Below are 21,552 nucleotides of genomic sequence, written 5' to 3'. Positions count from 1 at the left end.
ATATCCATTATATATATATATATATATATATATATTAAAATACACTAAGTACGTCACTATAATTGTTATTTTTATGTTTTTGACGTAAACATTTAGGATATGTAATCTATATTTTAGTCTGTATGTGAACATTGACAAAGTACATTGTTATTTGATTTAGTGTTTGAATTAAATTTGTGACTTACCATATACATAGAAAGTCAGATTACTTGCTGTAATTCCTGCACATAAGAAGAAACGAGATACAGTAAACATCCAGTAATATGGAGAAAATGAACAAAGAATCCCAAACGTTATATGAAGCGCAAGTCCCGATATTATCACTGGTCTTCTGCCATATCTACGTAAATATTGATATAATCAATATGTATTTGAAAACTAAAACATTTTAATGAAATTAAAGACAAGTTTACAGACCTATCGGATATCTGACCAGATACAACAGCGGACACGAGGAATCCCACGAAGTAAGAAGAGCCAGCGAGAGAACTCAACCAAGATCTTTCGCAAACTAAATTCCACTGAAAATTTAAATAAAATTAATCATCGAATATATATTTGATTGAAAAGTTTTTATTGTTACCTTTTGAATGACACTGTTTTTATATTGTGAATGATCGTATTCCCACGAGCGACAAGAAATCTTTGAAAAATTCTTTCTATGTTTCACATCGTCAATATCGTATACTTCACATCGGCTATGCGATGTTCTCCCGTTTCTGATCTCCAGGGGTGCGCTGATATTTTTCCACTCTTCCACAGACAAGTTAATATATTTCGGTGTTCTCGCGCACCAATGATCCACCTTGTACGCCAAGAAAGGCCAATTTAAATTGTTTAAGGCCGTAACAATGGCAGACCACGCCATTATCCCTAATAAAATCTTCTGCCATCTTCCAAATGTACCGATAAGGTCTGTAAAGTCTTGAAATTCTTTTGCCGTTTCCTATCAAAAATATTCATGAACGAATTGCATAACTTTTTTGGCTATTATTAGAACTTATTCAGAAAATACCTTCTATAATTTTAATTACAACTTAAAACCTAATAATATTGCGTGATTTTAATACTTTTCCATGTTATGTCTAGATAACACCGGAAAGTAACACAATCTTGGTGATACGTCATTTAGACTTATTACAATCGATATACGTATATTCAATCTGTATAAATACACTTTAAATGTTATGTAAATGTAAATATAATTCTTACCTCAACTTCAGGCGAGCCGTTCCTGTTTTCTATCATTTCATCCACGGTGTTCTTCATTAAAGTTGTATGAAGGAACTAAATCCTACACAAAAATAACAATAGTGTAATTTTGTTTTGTCAATACCAATCAGAAAACGAAATGAACTTTCATTATCTATAATATACAACAGTTTACAAAAGTAAAGAAAAATAATAAAACAAGTTTGTGAATATGTACTGTACAAGTATAGGTGAGTAATTAAAAGTTAAATGTAGTGTTGTAATAATAACTCTTTATAATTTTTATATGTAAGAAATCGTGTACAGCATAGATTATAAACAATTATTCCTGTTGTGTTTAAACCTACTTCATTTTCCAATTTTTCTAGCATCACTTTCCAGGTTTTTTAAAGCTTTTATACAAAATTACAAATAAAACTTACTACTTTCATGTGTAATTTTGTATAAAGACTTTTAAAAGAGCTAGAAAATGAGGCTAAATGAGGCATGCATCATTGAACCTGACACAGCTATTTCACTATTTATCCTTTTACTAAAGAATAAATATTATAATAGCTGTATCAGATTGAATAATGGAAAGTGGCGTGGAAATATACATTAATATGATTTGAGTGTAGAAGAAATTTCAAAAATATTCTACAATAATAACGAAAATATTGCTACGTATAATGATTTAAATTTTTAGAAAAATTTAGCTTTAATGCAAATCAACTTTTTTTTTTATCGCTGTATTGTCTCAGTCCATTGTATTTTATTGTTACATAATCACAATGCCGGACAATTTTTAACCATATTTAAATTTATTTAAGTTAAAATGTATGCTATCAACTTGAAATTAGTAACGACTCGTCCCTATACATTATACTTTTTTATTATTACCAGAATTTTGCCGGTTATCTATCTAATTTTTTGGGGGGAAAATTTTTGAACTGAAATAACGTGATTTCCGGCATGCATTGGACGTTCGCATATAGTTAAACGGGGCTTTATTCCTCTACGGTTTTCATACCTCGTGCCGTCGTTCATCTATCTAACATCATTGTTGAGATTAAGGAGGGACAGACAAACAGCCGGATGGACGATAGTAATATTAATTAAGATAAAACAAAATATAGTTTTTAAAGAATCTACTGCACAAATCCGTTTGCATTTTCTATCGTAAAAAATTTCGAATGTGTTTATTACCATTGTAATTATTAATTATTTTAAAACTTCACTTTTAAGTATTTTAAAGTATTTTAAAAAGTTTTGGATACAAGAAAATAAATATTAAATTCTACTTGAAATATAATAATTGCTTCATTATTTGCAAGATTTATATAATATTCTCTGCTTCATTTCACTCGTTTCTGAATTAAGATATCGCTTTAAGATACGATAGAAAATGAATTAATGCTTAAAATATCTTAAAGAGAATTTTCTTTATAGTTTAAAATAGGATGGAAAAAACACTATAGAAAGGAAATAATTTAAGGAAAAGGAAATATCGATATTATTATAATAAATCTGACCTGATTATGATTGAAATCGTTGAAATTTTTCTTTTGATATTATGAATAAATAAACGTAGCAGAAATTAATAGAAGTATTTATAATATATTAACACCACAATATCATACTACTTACCTGCAGCTTGTTTTCTAAATATCTGATGAAAAGAAATTAGCTGGTGAAACATCATTTTTTTTAAATGTTATAATACAATTGTCTTTGACAAACTCATGAATAAAATATTCTATGAAGTACAATTAGTGATGTAATACTAACGAAATACATTTACTTATTATTGGGTTACAGCAGAACGAACCTTTGTAATCAGTGAAGACACGTATGTGTCCCTTATCAGAAATTCACTGTCCAAAACATGGTTCTTATTAACATAACATTAGCTTTCAGTTTTTTCTTTATGGTAACAGGCTTATTCGATCTCTATTTATAGCATACTTGCATAAAATCTACAAAAGTATTACGTATGTGTAAGTAGTATGTGCCAAATTTATTAAAAAATTGTGTTTTTTGTAGTTTCGTGTAAAACCTTTGGTGAAGTTTTTATTTTGATTGAATTAATTAATATGTGAATTATCGATGTATATACTTTTCCTTGCGCATGATCGTCTCCGATCGTCTCCTGAAAAATTCAGCTTCTTCGATCTGAGAGTCGCAAAAGAGATCTACTTCCGACGAAGGGTATGACTCAGAGTGACGTCAGTCGATGACCGGCAATCGATAATGGATCGTACAATGATCGAACAAAATTCGGTGGACGTCGCCTATGATCAGATTGCTTTGAAATAGTTTGCTTTGCTCCCGGCTTCGGAACAAACACTAGGGGAGATCGAAGCAAGATCGGCATGTTAAGCTTTACTTAAATTTTGTGTAATAAATACTGCTGTAAACTGAAAAAAAGCTTTGCATATTGTTTATTCGAATGTTACCTTACTATAGAACTGGTTAAAATCAGTTTGGAAATAAAAATAATTAAAATAATTACAACTTTACAAGAAGAGAGAAATTGACGAAGTTGCCCCGGGTATAGGGGCAANTATTGTTACACTGTCGCAATGCTGTGTTGCAATGTTTAATTTATTTAATTAAAAATATACGCTCTCCACCTCAAATTACTAGTGTCATGACTCTGAACATCATACTTTTCATGTTAGTAATAGTGTCAGGTCGATGATGTATCTAACTTTTTTCAGGGGTAAAATATTTGAATTGAAATAACATTATACAGTTGATTAGGGCCTACTGGCCCTAAGATTCTCACCCGTTGTCTCGTCTTTCATCTATCTAACTCCTTCTCGAGATTGAGAAACAATAGACAGACAGTAAGACGGACGACCTTTGAGTTCTTTGCAGAGGTGATAGCATTTTGTACGTTTAGAAAGAATGGAAACGAATGATAAGGTTATTGAATATTTCCTTACTGACTGATAACGTTAATAACATATTTTCTTTATTTGTGTCTATTCAAATAAATCTGTGTGGATTAACATTATTTATGTATACTTGAAATACTTTTTATATTAAATATTTTTAACCGATAACTCATATTTTGAATTATCCATATTTATTGTATGTGTTATTCGCATAAGGAAAAGAAAAACACTGGCGAACTGCCTTTACGTAATTTATACCTAAACTAGCAGGTAGGCCCGGCGTTGCTGGGGCAAAAGTAACGATAACTAAGATTAAGATTATTACGTTACAGTCACAGAATGCAAGAATTGGGTTTCCTTGTTTCCAGACTAATTAGAGAATTTTTAGATGGTTCTAAAAATATGTTCGATTTCCCACAAAAACGAAAAAAACTGCATCTGCGTCTTGACGTCGCTTCTCTTAACAATTCCATTGTTACATAACACTTCCATTGTTAACACTTCCATTGTTACTTAAACCTTCTATTGTTGATGGAAGTGTTAAGCCTTAATCCTGTCCCTCTCCCCCCCTGGGGAATTTCGAAAAATCTTTTCTTAGTGTGCGTTTTCGTGACGTAACCTAACTGTATACCAAATTTCACCAAATTTCAACTTTCATCTCCTAACCGTTTGGGCTCTGCGCTTATTATTATTATTATTATTATTATCATTATTATCAACTCGTCTCGATTATATATATAGATAGGAACAGTTTCCTACATAAAGTTCTCCCAAGAAGCATCCCTTGGCGCAGTGTTGTATTGCCGAATCCTATCAATCTAATAACTTGATTTTATTGTTGTTATTACTTTTTTAAATAATATTCAACTTTGCTGATGAAATCAATACAAATTATATTTCAGTATTTAGCTTCTTCTCGTACAGTTGGTGTGTGTTTTTTCACCGAAAATGTATTACTATCGGAATCAGGTGTTTGTACCGTTTATCCGTTTTACTTTTTGTACGAGCAATGCGTATATATCTGCTAATTTACTAATAAAAACAATTGACTAAGAACTCGAATAAAAGTCTAACTTTTTAAAATATCTTTAGATATTTCAAATCCAGGAATTCCTCGTGTATCACGCTTTACCGAGTGCCTAGTAGGTAATGTGCAGATTATCTAGACACTCTGCACATTACCTAGATAATTTGAGAAATGGAAAACTTTTCTCAACTTTGACGGATCACCCTAGTTAATCTGCAGATTAGCTAGGTAATGTACACATTAACGACTTTCGAGCTTTAGTGGTAACAGGTACATAGAAAGTATGTCCAAACTTAATAACCTATATGCTGACTTCATCTTTATTTGCATCAATTTTCTTAATAACTCTTCTGTGTTTTTAAAGGAATACTTAGAATAAATGACTATTTTAAACTTTTTCTTAATAAGTAAATATAAATTAGATAATATTGTATGTTTAAAATCTATTAATGGTCTGCATATATCACCAGCTTTAGGTGTTTTAAGTCGAATTTTGAGTTTCGGTTGTCTTAAAATATCTTGTATAAGTAACAAATATATTTATTTATGGTGCGATTTTTTATAAATATCAGTATTTTAAAACTTTTTAAAAAGGATTTTTTTAAATAAATTGAAAAAATCATCTACAGACATTTCATTTTTTAGTTTTTATTTTTTCTAAAATAATAAATGCAATACTATTTTTTCCATATGTGAAAAGAATTTTAAAACAAATCTACGACACAACATTTGACTCTTGTTTGTACACAAAGGCCTTCCTGGCAATACTATTGATATCTAAATTATACATTCTTTAAATAACATTAATTTATTTATTCTCGCCATAAACAAATAATTTCCCATGTAAAATAAAGTTATTTTTCGAGCAATAATTACTATATGTTTTTAACATTAAGTGATTTCCTCATTTTGAAATAGTAATTTATTTCATTCTTCTTTTCTTAGTTTTTTTTTTATTCATCTTCATTTTCTGCCGTATTACTGAAAAAATTAACAACACATTTTCTTATATTTGTATAAATTATTTCAAGTATACTTCTATAAAACTTACTTGAGTCAATTAAGTGAGAATAATATTATAAAATGTAATTATTTTCTAAAAAATTTCGTAATAATTTCTTACTTGACAATAATATCATGCAAACGAATATCTTTGGTCTCGGGTAAAGGCAAAATGCACAAACCAGACGAAAGAGTCAATACACCGATTATAATAAAGGGTATGCTCCAGTTCACTTTTTCACTCTGTGACAAATACAATAACATTATATTGTAAAGTAGTATAAATAAAAGTTAATTAATGTTAAAAATAAGTGTGAAGTCCTACAAGATCCTTCATAAAAGGTGCAGCGATCGCTCCGATTCTGGCAAATGTAGAACACGATCCGATACCCACGTTACGAACTACAGTCGGGTACAATTCTAGAGTATATCCATATATTGTACTTGTTTCAATCGATATGCAGAATCTGCACAACACTAGGAAGGCAACCCTTAGCCATATAAGATCTGTTTTAAAAAGACAGTAATATTAAGAATCGCGATAAGATCATAAATGCTGAGACGTTTTAAAACAAAATTATACACTTTTTGAATTAAATTTCATGTCGTTTATAGTAAACTAAACTAATAGTTAGCGATATTGATTACATGTTTACCGTCTGGGACAGCTGTTATCAGCAACGAAGTGATGCCCACTGAAAGGTATCCAAACAACAAAATACGTCTTCTTCCAAAGCGAGGTAAAATAATGGTCAAGACACCAGAAACACAATATTGTAATGAGGAATATATGAGGAAAAACAAAAAAACGTTTCCTCCTGTGATATCTGCATTCAATGATAATGCGTAGGCGTCAAATATTATTACTAACCTGAAAGTAATGGAAGAAATTTAGTAGAGTGTTTAAATAATTAGGATAAGTTAAAAGAAGGGAGTCTTTTCGGGTTTGTGTCAATTTATTTTTGTAAAGTTAAACCGTTCTATTAATTAATACAAGTTTTAATTCACAATTCAATTTTTACAGTTACATTATTATTGACAGATGTATTTATTACTTTAATAAATTTTTAAAATAGACAGAATTATCTCTTATAAATGAAAACTCCATTAAAAAATACTTACCATAAGATGTACATGATGAAAGTAATCTTGCGTAACTCTTTATTTTTGATCAAATGCAAGAAGTTCATTTTCTTTTTCTGATCATTCTTTAAGAGTAAGATCACATGCAATAAAAAAACGTATCTAGTAAAGAAGATTTTCATATATATTAATTATTTATATGTTTATTGTACATCAGCAGACAGTCCGGCGAGTAGTAGATCCGTGAGCCGAAAATATTGCACATGTTAATAAAAGGTCCTTACACGTTCCTCAAAAGTACTCGGCCGAACCTGGATAACGCGTAATTCGATACGTACGCAAACTTAGTCATGTGTATATTTCTGTCACTTCTAACGGGTCCACCAGAGGCCAAGCGAATTCCATTCCCTGAACATGGAGTTAAGTCGTGGGTTCGCGATTCGACTGGATGGGCTGGAATTTTCCGTTTTTTCTACGTCTGTAACGCCTGAATAGGAGCCAGTTACCCTTAAAAAGACTTAACGGAAGGCATTTTCCCAAGCAGATTGCCCAAATGTTGCGTTGCCATAACTTAACAAAACAAACTGTCACTTCTACCGGTTCTGAGATTTGCTTCTGGCTACGCGCATTCCTTCGTGATGTGGCGATTTCAATTTTTAGGAGTGTATTTATAAGTACCATTTATTAACATGACGATCTTCATATTGGATAACACTGAGTTTTTAATTAATTAATAACGACGCGTAAGTGCCATTTTAGTCATTTTAAATCGCAACATTAAAGTCTTGCCTAAAAGTTCTCAATTAAGTCTTTTAAAGCTTTTAGATATAGTTTCCATTTAATTTGTACAGCAGACAGAACAGTACTAAAAATGTTTCTATACAATTTATGTTCTATTTTGGCACTTTAATGTGTGCTCACTAAGAAAGTCGTTTAATTTAATTTATTGTTGGTCGATCACAACGGGAAGAAGAAGAGGTATGGTGAAGGACACAACACATCTAAACAGATCATTTCTGGAAAAAACTTGTATTTTTCGATGCCCAGTCCCCAGAACTAGACGCTGACTAACTAACATTTTCAGCCATTCGTAACATCTCATTTTCTGTTCCATTTCCAAACACAAATTGATTTTATTTTTAAAATTCAGCAGTCCTTTTGAATCAAACTAGAAAGAGCAAGCTATGTATTATTAATATCAATTTACCGTTCTAGTTTTCCAATAAAGTTCTTCAATAATTTCGGATAAATCGTCGGTGTGTCTTTTATTCTTTTCCATTATGTTTCTTATAACGTCTTCGGCTTTACGTAGTCGACCGTGAGTTAGTAGCCATCTCGGAGACTCCGGTATAAAACTAATATTACCAAAACATATTTTCATAACATATAAAAACAATTAAAATATTAAATGAACATTACCTGATGAGCAGGAGCGTTATAATGGATGGCAAACTGCAGCATAATTGAATATAAGTCCAATCTTTGAGGAACCAAGATACTCCGGTAAGTAGAAGCGTCCCCGTGGTATAAAAAAAAGAATGAATTACTATTACCTTTTCTCTGTAGCTTGGTCCGACCACTTCCATAACTATACACAAAGATAATGCATAGTATTGTTAACGTTATATTTACAAAAACATTGTATGTGAAATTTCAACATAAATATAAATGTTCACACGAAAATTTGCGTATGACTTGTCCATGGTAAGTGCGTATTCAATTCATGGCAATCTGCATTAAATACACGTACAGTATTTTAGTTCAATGAGATGAACTTACCATGTACAGTATATTAAGCAAGTATATTTTACAAGTATTACAGTATATTAATACAGTATATTAAGCAAGACCCTCATAACGTTAACTTTACATACTTGTTCGAAAATATGAGATTTCCTCGCATTGAAGTCAGAGAATTTTCATATTTTAATGCTGATTGAAGCAATTCAACTATTCTGTAATGCATCCATGTGTTTAATAGCGTTTTCTAACTTTTCGTAATTGGAACAACTTAAAATTGTTAAAAGTAAATTTATGTACACAACAGAATAATACAGAACTGGAGAATTAGAAAATTCGTAATTATAACACATTAAAATACACTAAGTACTGTACGTCACTATGATTGTTATTTTTATGTTTTCGACGTAAAAAATTTAAAAAATTTAGTCTATATTGTAGTCTATATGTGAACATTGCCAAAGTACGAGGTTATTTCATTCAGTGTATGAATTCAATTTATGACTTACCATATATGAAAAACGTCAGACTACAGGCTGTGTTTCCTGCAGATAAGAAGAAACGAGATACAGAAAACATCCAGTAGTATGGAGAAAATGAACAAAGAATCCCAAAGGTTAGATGAAGCACGAGTCCCGATATTATCACTGGTCTTCTGCCATATCTATGTAAATATTGATATAATTAATATGTATTTTAAAACTAAAACATTTTAATGAAATAAAAGACAAGTTTACAGACCTATCGGATATCTGACCAGATACAATAGCTGACACGAAGAATCCCACGAAGTAAGAAGAACCAGCGAGAGAACTCAACCAAGAACTTTCGCAAACTAAATTCCACTGAAAATTCGAATAAAATCAATCATCGAATATATATTTAAATGAAAAGTTTTTATTGTTACCTTTTCAATGACACTGTTTTTATATTGTGATGATCGTATTCCCACGAGCGACAAGGAATCTTTGAAAAGTTCTTTCCATATTTGGTATCGTCAATATCGTATACTTCGCATCGACTATGCGTTGTTCTTCCGTTTCTGATCTTTAGGGGTGCGCTGATATTTTTCCACTCTTCCACAGTCAAGTTCACGTATTTCGGTGTTCTCGCGCACCAATAATCCACCTTGTATGCCAAGAATGGCCAATTTAAATTGTTTAATGCCGTGCCAATGACAAACCACACGTATATTGCGAATAAAATCTTCTGCCATCTTCCAAATGTACCGATAAGATCTGTAAAGTCTTGAAATTCTTTCTCCGTTTCCTATCAAAAACATTCAGCAACGAATTGCGTAACTTTTACGGCTATTATGAAAGCTTATTTAGAAAATACCTTCTATAAACTTAATTACAATACTACTTAATAATATTGCGTGTGGCACCATCTGTTATGTGATTTTGTTATAAAATGTTTTTATATTTTCAATTACTGTAAAATGGCAAATATCTTAAATTACAGGGTAGGGATAAGTTTTTATAAAAAAGTATAAATGCTAATACGAATAAAATCGGCTTTATGCCTGACTCTAATGGAGATATATATCGCCCTTTATCTCCCCACCCCATCGACCAAACATTAATAGTATCGATGCCATCACATACCATACCAAATGTCATTACTATAAATCTTTACTGCATGTCGAGATAGTCAGCGAAGTACAGCGAATACACATACACACAAACATACATACTTATATATTTACATAAGCACAAAATTTTTGCCATTTCTTCTTATATTTTTTAATTCAGGGGTCCGAAAACGTGAAAATTTTCAAAAACTCCCACTGTCAAATTTGACACGATTTTAATACGTTATGTCTACATAATACCGGGGATAGTAACACAATCTTGGTGATATGTCGTTTAGACTCATTACAATGAACATATTCAATCTGTATAAATACACTTTAAATATTAACAGTTATGGAAATGTAAATATTATTCTTACCTCAACTTCAGGTGAGCCGTTTGTGTTTTCTATCGTTGTATCCATGGTGGTTTTTATTAAAGTTGTATGATTTAAATATGGAACAAGATCCTACATAAAAAATAACAGTAATATAATCGTGTCATTTTGTCTCTACTAATCAGAAAACGAAATGATCTTTAATTATCTATAATATACAACAGTGTACAAAAGAAGAAAAAATAAGTTTGTGAAAGTGTACGAGTATGAGTGAGTAATTAAAAGTTAAATGTAGTGTTGTAATAATAATTCTTTATAATTTTTATATGCCAGGAATCGTGTACAGCATAAGAGTAGTAGTGGTTTGGGCCATACTGATCACAATATTAAAATTACATAAAATTAAATTAAGATTGCAAATAAAAATTTGTTGAATGGAATTATTTCAGATCACAAAATTAATTAAATTTACTAATTAATTAAATTAAATTAAACTTATATATATAAATACAAAAATGAAATTCTTATACATATTAATATTTTTAGACCGTACCTTGAATAATAGGATATTTAAAAATAAATCGAAAACAGTTAATTTCCAATAATAATTTAAAAATTATAAGAATTTCATTTTTATATTTATATATATAAGTTTTGTTTTTCAAAGTTGCTAATTTGAAATAACCTTTTTCCTCTGTTTTTGAGTCAAGAGATGATATAAATACTGCTTATAAGAGACATGTTCGATACCTCGCCGAGAAATTCTTTTGCAAGAACCTCTTATACAAGATCATCATCTTCAGAAAGTAATTTTTTTAGTTAAAAGTTTGCCTTTGACAAAAAGTTTGACTTAGTAAATCTTCGAAAAATTTACAAGTTTAACATCAAAATATTATTCTATTATATACATAACTTTTTCCTATAACTTTTTTTTTTGTAAAGTATTTGTTATATTGAAAAATGATCTTGAAATATTACTGAATTAGTTTCATATGATATAGAATTCTGTTTCAATAAATTTTGAAGGTAAGTATTTATTATTAGTATTACTTTAATATGAGTTATTATTAATTTAGAGGCATTTGCAATGCATTACAATAAAAATCTCTGCTTAACACACTCTACAGGGAGCTTAGAATTGTAGCAGAACATTCGAAAGAGTTCGGTAAACTGATTTTTATAATGAATCTATTATTTTTTAATTTAACAGTTAGACATAAAATATTAACACGACTTGACAATTATTTGCATGGTTTATATCTATCATATAAAAACAAATTTTAAGGAATTACAATCAGAGTTTCGTTTTCTTGGAGTTTAATGTTCTTTAAACTCTTTCTTAATTATATTTAAATAAATACTCAGTAATATAAATTTAAATGTATAGAAATTAATTAAAATGATAATATTATTGATAGTGTTACAATTTTATTATGTTTTTAGTTAACTTAATTCAATAAGTTACTTTTTAAAATAAATTATTTTATTGTTGTAAAATTTATTCTTAAGTTTATTAATTTAAATTATTATATGAGTTCATAATTACAAAAACGAAAATGTGTATAATCAGAGTTTCATTTTATAAATTTAATATCTTTAATTGTAGTTTATCAGTTAAACCATATAGTAATTCAAAGATTAATGAGTTTGTTTGATCACACTGTTTAAATTTGATTTGAAAAAAGACACATTTTTTAATATTATTTTTATTGCTACTGTATTATTACTGTACAATTTGAGTTAAATTCTTATACTTTTGAATTTTTTACTTTCATTTCATTTTAGTAAGTAATTTTTTTTTTTTTTAATGTTAAAAACATAAGTTTCATTTCAATTCAATTACAATATAAATTTTAAGAATTATATTTTTACAGATTTCACATTAACAATTTGATAAAATGGATGAAATAATTGAATATAATCGTGTTATGATATCAAAAAGAGGAAGATAAGACGTTTGGTATATCAATAAACATTTAATATGGTCAGTAAAAAATATTTATCTATAAAAACTTTTCGTTATTTTCTTATTAAATATAAAATAATACTAATCCTAATTTTTATTTATATAAAATTACAGAATGCGGTTCTAATAGATTTTGAAGCATTTCAAAGGAAAGTGCATGAAATTATTTACAGATAGTTGGCCATAAAAGCATTACACAGTCTTATAGAAGCTGTAATAGACATTTATATAGATTCTGTTAAAATGTATCAATTATAGGAGAAAGATAAATGGCAAGTCAATTTTACTAGCAAAAAAAATTCATGGATTAAATTTTATAGATGAAAAACATCGGATATAAATGATTTAATAACTTTTGTAAATTACTACGTTTAATCTAACCAGTTATTGGTTGGATTAAACATAGTAATTTACAAAAGTTATTAAATCATTTCACAATGTATAACGAATTATTTTTATTTAAAGGTGGACAGATAGGAAAAAGAAATCTTTTTAAAAACTGGAGCTACAGTTATTTAGACATCGAACATCTTGAGTGTTTAAGATTAAATAATATTGTTATTATCACAAATATTTTAAAAAGCATTGTTCTCTTTGCGATATTTAATAAATAAGCTACACATATAATTTAAATCATTATTATATTGAACTATTTCCCTATTTTATTTTGTCTTATTGTTAAAATATTATTTTAAGTTGTCGTGTTTTAATTTACTCGGATATTAGAACAAATTGTAAAAATTGCTTTAGATAAACTGAAGGAAAAAGTGGAAACACTTAAATAAACTGTAACATAAAAATAAAAACCTTTTCAAAATAATTCCAATGTTATATTATTTCAATCTCTCATGTACCAGAATATTAAGACAAATATCCATCAAGAAAATAATTAATTCTAGTATTGATGATAAAAGTGTTATTTAGCAAATTATTTATAATCTTAATTTATAAAATATCAGAAATTAGATCAGGAATATGTTATGTTTTAGATAAAGTGAATGAAAAAAACTGGAAAAGCTTAAATAAAATAAAAGTTATTTGATCTACTCATGTAAAAATTTAAAAAAAAAATTTGTTTTGGTGTTATATTATTTCATACAATTATTGTGTTTTAATTTTATTCGATATTAAAACATTTAATAATTAATACAGCTTATTGTTACAAGATATTTTATAAAACTAAAATGAATTGGAAAGTTTTCTAAATATTTATAATCTTAAATTATTTGAGAGATTTTTGATCTGAAATTATTAGTAATGCAAATTAATTTATAATAACTAGAAAGAATATATTAAACTTTGTCTTATTGTTATAATAAAATTAATTTAGTTCAAATTTATAAAAAACATTTAATAATTAATATAACCTTATTGTTAAAATAAAATTAATTAAAATTTGTGATCGAAAAATTAATTTTGTGATCTGAAATAATTCCATTCAACAAATTTTTATTTGCAATTTTAATTTATTCGATAGTAATTTTAATTTGGTGATCAGTATGACTCAAACCACTGCTACTCATAGGTTATTAACAATAATTTCTGTTGCCTATAAACCTACTTTTGCACCCTTTTCTCTATTTTCCTCATTTAGCATCATTTTCCAACTTTTTTTAAAAGCCTCTATACAAAATTACAAATAAAACTTACTACTTTTATGTGTAATTTTGTATATAGGCTTTTAAAACAAGTTGGAAAATGATGCTGAATGTGGCATGCATCATTCAACCTGATATAGCTATTTTAATATTCATCTTTTTACTAAAGAACAAATATTAAAATAGCTGTATCACGTTGAATAATGGAAACGAACGTGAAAATATACATTAATGTGATTTGAATGTAGAAGTAAAATTCGAAAATATTCTACAATAATATCGAAAATATTGCTACGTATAAAAATTTAAAATTTTAGAAAAATTTAGCTTTAATGCAAATTAAGTTTTTATTTTTATCGCTGTATTGACTTAGTCCATTGTATTTTATTGTGACATCACCACAGTGCTGGATAATTTTTAATAATATTTTAAATTTATTTAAATTAAAATGTATGCTATCAACCTGAAATTAGTAACGACTCGTCCCTATACATTATACTTTTTTACTATCAACAGAATCCTGCCTGTCATCTATCTAACTTCTTTTGGGAAAAANAAATTTATAAAAAACATTTAATAATTAATATAACCTTATTGTTAAAATAAAATTAATTAAAATTTGTGATCGAAAAATTAATTTTGTGATCTGAAATAATTCCATTCAACAAATTTTTATTTGCAATTTTAATTTATTCGATAGTAATTTTAATTTGGTGATCAGTATGACTCAAACCACTGCTACTCATAGGTTATTAACAATAATTTCTGTTGCCTATAAACCTACTTTTGCACCCTTTTCTCTATTTTCCTCATTTAGCATCATTTTCCAACTTTTTTTAAAAGCCTCTATACAAAATTACAAATAAAACTTACTACTTTTATGTGTAATTTTGTATATAGGCTTTTAAAACAAGTTGGAAAATGATGCTGAATGTGGCATGCATCATTCAACCTGATATAGCTATTTTAATATTCATCTTTTTACTAAAGAACAAATATTAAAATAGCTGTATCACGTTGAATAATGGAAACGAACGTGAAAATATACATTAATGTGATTTGAATGTAGAAGTAAAATTCGAAAATATTCTACAATAATATCGAAAATATTGCTACGTATAAAAATTTAAAATTTTAGAAAAATTTAGCTTTAATGCAAATTAAGTTTTTATTTTTATCGCTGTATTGACTTAGTCCATTGTATTTTATTGTGACATCACCACAGTGCTGGATAATTTTTAATAATATTTTAAATTTATTTAAATTAAAATGTATGCTATCAACCTGAAATTAGTAACGACTCGTCCCTATACATTATACATTTTTACTATCAACAGAATCCTGCCTGTCATCTATCTAACTTCTTTTGGAAAAAAAATTTTGAACTGAAATAACGTGACTTCCCTCATGCATTGGAATTTCCAGTACAGTTAAACGGGGCGTTATTCCTCTCTATGGTTTTCATACCTCATGCCGTCGTTCATATATCTAACTTCATTCCTGAGATTAAGGAGGGACAGACAAACAGCCGGACGGACGATAGTAATATTAAAATAATACGAAATATATTTTTAAAAAATTTACTGTACAACTAGTTTTCCTTTTCTATCGTAAAAAATTTTGAATGTGTTTATTACCATTTGAATGATTAATTATTTTAAAAGTTAACTTTTAAATATTTTAAAATATTTTAAAAGATTTTGGATAGAAGAAAATAAATGTTAAATTCTACTTGAAATATAATAATTGCTGCATTACTTGCAAGATTTATATAATATTCAATGCTTCATTTCACTCGTTTCTGAATTAAGATATCGCTTTAAAATATGTTAGAAAATGAATTAATGCTTAAAATATCTTAAAGAAAATTTTCTTTATACTTTAAAATAGGATGGAAGAAACACTATAGGAAGGAAATAACTTAAAAAATATCGATATTATTATAATAAAACTGACCTTATTATAATTGAAATCGTTGAAATTCTTCTTTTGATATTATAAATAAATAAACGTTGCAGAAATTCATAGAAATGTTTATAGTATACTAATACCCCAGTAACATACTACTTATCTGCAGCTTGTTTTCTAAATATCTGATGAAATAAAATTAGCTGGCGAAACATCATTTTTCTTCAAATGTTATAATACAATTGTCTTTGTCTGATACTTTTAATAGTTAAAATATGCTATGACGTATAAATAGTGATGCATTACTAGCGAGGTGCTGTACTTCTACTTAATATTGGGTTACAGCAGAGCGAATCTTTGTAATCATTGTAGACACGCATGTATTACTTATCAGAAATACCCTGTCCAAAACAAAGTTCTTATTAATATAACATTAGCTTTCAGTTTTTCCTTTACGGTAAGAGGCTCATTCAATCTGTATTTATAGCATACAGTAATACCCCGACTTACGCTACCCCGACTTACGCGAACCCGGAGTTACGCGATTTTTAAATCTCGTCGATTCGTCTTTTGTTTGAGCGCCACGCAACACTTGATTACTCACTCCCCCCACACTATTGTTCAGCTTACATGTTCGGATGTGTCGCAAGGAATCCACACATAGCTACAATTTATTTTGTGTTATTTATTTCTGTATTTGTTATACCTACGGAAACTCGAGAGACTCTACTATGTCATCCAAACGAAGTAAAACTAATTTTTCTGCATCAAACAAGAAAAGAAAAACTTTATCTTTGGAATGTAAAGTTAACATTAGGTATGTTCGTAAATTCGAACGAGTTAAACGAGAATGACGTCATCGTTATTCCTATTTCGTTAGACTTTTAGAATGATTCGTTACTAACGCGTTTAACTCGTTCGACTTTATGAACCTATCCATTATTAATTAAAGACTTCGATACAAAAATGAAAATATGTGAATTGACAAAGAAGTTTGATCTACCGGAATTGTCGGTCAGAACAATTATAAAAGGAAAAGAAAAAATTCTCGAAGCTGCGAAAAATGCTCAATCTTTAAATTCGAGCATCACAGTATTATCGCTGAGACGGAAACAATGTTAAAATTATGGCGTAATAATCGAGTAAATGTGAAAAATTGTAAAATAATATAGGCCTAATTTGTTATATATATGTATTATCTAAGATTTTATTAAACATTTTTTTCTAAATTATTGTTTTGTTTAGTCTCCGGCCCCAATTAAAAATTATTTGTATGTATTTATATGCGAAATTATACCCCGACTTACGCGAATTCGACTTACGCGGTTACCGCTCGGTCCCACATATCGCGTAAGTTCGGGGTATTACTGTACTTACATAAAATCTACAAAAGTATTACATATGTGTAAGTAGTATGTGCGAAATTTATTTTAAAAATTTTATAAATATACAGGAGCCCAAGTAAAAATGTAGAAAAAGTCGCAGCTCGCGAGCCAAAGATTGGCCATTTCGTGGTTATAGGATCCAATTATGTATACAAGAGATTTGTATTTCTGAAATATTTATTTCAATATTTCAATATTTATAGGGTGATAGGAGGCATTACTCAGTGGTATATTTTCAAAGAGATGAAAAGAAGTGAGAAGGGTTAGTTGGAGAGAAAGTCCGTTGTAGCAGGGGTGAAAGGTGGGTGGAAAATGGAAGAGAAGTGAGAAGTGGAAGGGGAGGTCAAGAGCCGCACCAGAAACTTTATTTAAAACATAAACAGGTTACATATAAAAAAAATAATTTTTAAAAAAGAAAACAAGCGAGGTACCGAATTTTAGGTCCGTACATAAAAACGCGACTATAAGTTCCTTAACACAAAAGTAGACATTGTCTGGCATAGTGTACAGGGAAATACTGTTTAGTAGATAAAGTTGTAACTCACTTACACACAAGTAGCTATACATTATACACATATTAAACGCATGTTGAACTAGATGAAGATGTTCTTACTCATTGTCATGTTGCAGGTGCAGAGCCTTTGTTGACTCATCAAAGTTTATAAGTGCATTGAAGATCTTCTTATTTCTAACTAAGTCGTTGTGTTCACAAGGCAAGTTATATCCCCCATGTAACACTGTCCTGAGTAGATTCATCTTATGTTGTGTGTATTGGTTGAAGCCAAATATGAGATGTTGTGTGTCTTGTTGCGAAGTCCCGTCTGACAGTGTGGGAGTCCCTGTGCCCAAATCTGTTTAGGTAGGCAAGGAAGTTCCCGTGGTTGGTGAACAATTGAGTAGTCCTGAAGTTAATGCTGAAGTGTTGAAGCTGTAGCCGCTGTGGAATGTCTGGGAAGAAGCTGAAAGTTGTCCTTCCTGTCTCTTCCTCTTCCTCTTCCAAGTTGTGCTGCCATATGTTGATCATGGTGTTGCAGATGAGTTTCTTGATTGCCACCATCGGGAAGTCTTCGAAGAAAATGTCAGTAGTACTCGAGGAGACGTCTCTAGCCCGTACAAGACTGTAGGCACTATGACCTGTCCAGCGGCGGCCTTATCCATTGCGAGGCTCTGGGTGGCAGATCTTTGCGAGGCCCTGGGCGGAAGATCTTTGCGAGTCCCTTGTCCTTTGTGCAAAGTATGTGAATTGAAATAGTAGGCACTTATTAATATTAATATATACTGCACTATAAATTAAATTTATTTTATTGTTATAACTAATAGCCAAGGATAAAATAAAAAGTTTTAAATATCAACTTTATAAATATCAATTTTTCTACTTGGTTGTTGCGCGAGGCCCCTCCAAGAGCGAGGCCCCGGGCGATTGCCCTGCTCGCCACCCCCTAAGGCCGCCACTGGACCTGTCTATAGATATTTACAGGAATGTCTCTGTTGACCCCCTAGCTAATACCAGTCATGTAACTGAGGAGATTTGTCAGTTTGAGGGCCTTCCCACATACATATTCCACATGTGGATTCCACTTAAGTCCCTGATCGATAATTAAACCTAAGTACCTCATTTCTATGGTATGAGTGATCCTTGTGTTCCTAATTTTTAAGGAAGGTGGCTTGCAGAGTTGCCGGCCCTTTGACATCTGCATACAGACAGATTTCTGCATGTTGAAAAATTTATTTTTCCTGCTCCATTAGTGGATATGTGTAAGACGCTTGTTCTCCTCACCCTGGAGTTTTTCGCCATTTCTACCCGATACCATGACCAGGGTATCGTCCGCATATCCTTGTATTGCCCAAATTGCCATGATCTCATTGGGATTGATACGCAGAAGCCCATTATACATGATGTTCCACAGTCCCTGCCCTGACCAAAAGCCCTGTGCACACTCTCGGGACATCTGCGTAATGAGTTGGTCCGAGTCGTATATGCCTACCGTTCGATTACTTAGGTAGTCACTAAGAATTGCAAATAAGTTATTTGAGCAGTGTTGCTTCTTAAGTTGATGGAGTAGGGCCGGCCAACAGAGGAAGTTGAATGCATTCTTGTAATCAATTGAGATTAGTAGCACATGATGTTTTCTATTCCAGGGGTTGTTTATAAACTGTGTGGTCTTATTTAAGGCATGGTTAGTAGACCTTCTAAGAACAAAGCCAAACTGGTTGTTGTGCATGAGGTGATTTTTGTAGAGGTAGAAGTTGATGCGGTTGATAATTAGTCCATCGAGGACTTTCCCGAGTACCGGGAGGAGGCTAATTGGCCTGAAGTCCGTGGCTGTAAAGAGCTGTGACTTACTCGTTTTAGGAATAAATTTGATTTCTGCTTTCGTTTAACTCTGTGGGAACTGTGCCTGTTCTAGGCATTTATTGTATGTGAAAACGAAGGCTATGAGTACTGCCTCGAATGCCTTCTTGACCATGAGAGGGGTTACCTTGTCGATTCCCGGTGCCTTTTTGTTCCGAAGAGACTGAATCGCTGTCTGAACCTCACTGAAGGTGACCATGATGTCATTATTAAAAGCTGGGGGGTCAGGGTACTGTTTCTAATATCCTTGTGCCATTGGCTGTCATCTCCGGGATCGTCTGATGGGAAGTGGACATTCAGGAGATATTTGTGGGTTTCTAATAAATCATTTGTTGTAGTGCCATCTTTTTTTTGATGTTTACTGGGATCTTGATGGCTTTTCTTGGTTTCAGTATGATATGATATGAGTCGCTTTATGTGGTCCTGTTTCCTATTTCAGTGCAACACTTTTTTCAGGTTGTTGTATGTGCCTTGTTTATTTCAGTTTTATAAGCATTGAACTTGCTAATGTAATTCTGCTTACGTTCTTTCTTCACATTTGGGTCGCTGTCCCTTTTAAACTTATCATATAAACGACGAATTATTCATCTCTGGGTACTGAGAGAGTTGCTTCATCATGGTGCACTGTTCTGCCTTTTCTCAATCGTGCTGGTTGATCAGTGATAGGAGGCCAAAATAGACGAGGCTAGATGTGTGGCCAGTTCCTATGCCTCTGGGATGACCAATAGTGTCTGATTATTAGGGGAAACTCAATGGCTTTTGAACAGATCTTGAAAGTTCGTCCAATTAGTCAACTTAATTTTTATGACGTTGCTTTCAATTGCTGGGTCATTGGTTGTAATAGTCGTTTTAAAAACTTGAAACGATAATAAAGAAAATAACCGTTTAATCTATAAACACATTTTATCAGAGACAAAACCACTAAGGAGTATAACCGTTAGCCTTTATTACATTACAATCCATTTCGGGCGCAAAATTTGTTTTCACTTGCACCCCTCTTCAGGTAATAGATACCTACATTAAAGAAACAGATGTTACAAAAATTGTTACAAAAAAATTACAACATTCAAATGATTTACATGATAACGAACGAACCTCTTTTGTTAAAACATACAGCTCTCCAGTATATCGATATCCTAAAGGCATGGTTCTAACAGCCATTTGTCTGTTTTCGTGTTATTTTGCCCATTATGTAAGTTAATAGTGCTATGTGCACTTACAATCGCGAAATTTGCCTTGAACCTTCGTAAAAAGTTTTCTATGTGGATTATTTTTATATTATTATAATTGATCCATATTTACTNTCAGGTAATACATACCTACATTACGGAAACAAACAGATGTTACAAAATTTGTTACAAAAAAATTACAACATTTAAATGATTTACATGATAACGAACGAACCTCTTTTGTTAAAAAAATACAGCTCTCCACTATATCGATATCCTCAAGGCATGGTTCTAACAGCCTTTTGTCTGTTTTCGTGTT

At 30.4% G+C, this 21,552-nt stretch overlaps 1 pseudogene; it reads right to left on the bottom strand.

Annotated features, from left to right (window-relative positions):
- Positions 1 to 20,263, bottom strand: part of LOC111629533 — a 23,401-nt pseudogene extending 3,138 nt beyond the window's left edge.
- Positions 20,264 to 21,552: the final 1,289 nt, after the last annotated feature.

Source organism: Centruroides sculpturatus, unplaced genomic scaffold, assembly GCF_000671375.1.
Source record: "Centruroides sculpturatus isolate CEXI.00-Female unplaced genomic scaffold, Cexi_2.0 scaffold499, whole genome shotgun sequence".
NCBI classification, from domain to species: domain Eukaryota; kingdom Metazoa; phylum Arthropoda; class Arachnida; order Scorpiones; family Buthidae; genus Centruroides; species Centruroides sculpturatus.
Note: the sequence above shows the minus strand (reverse complement) of the source record. Positions and strands in the feature narration are given on the sequence as shown.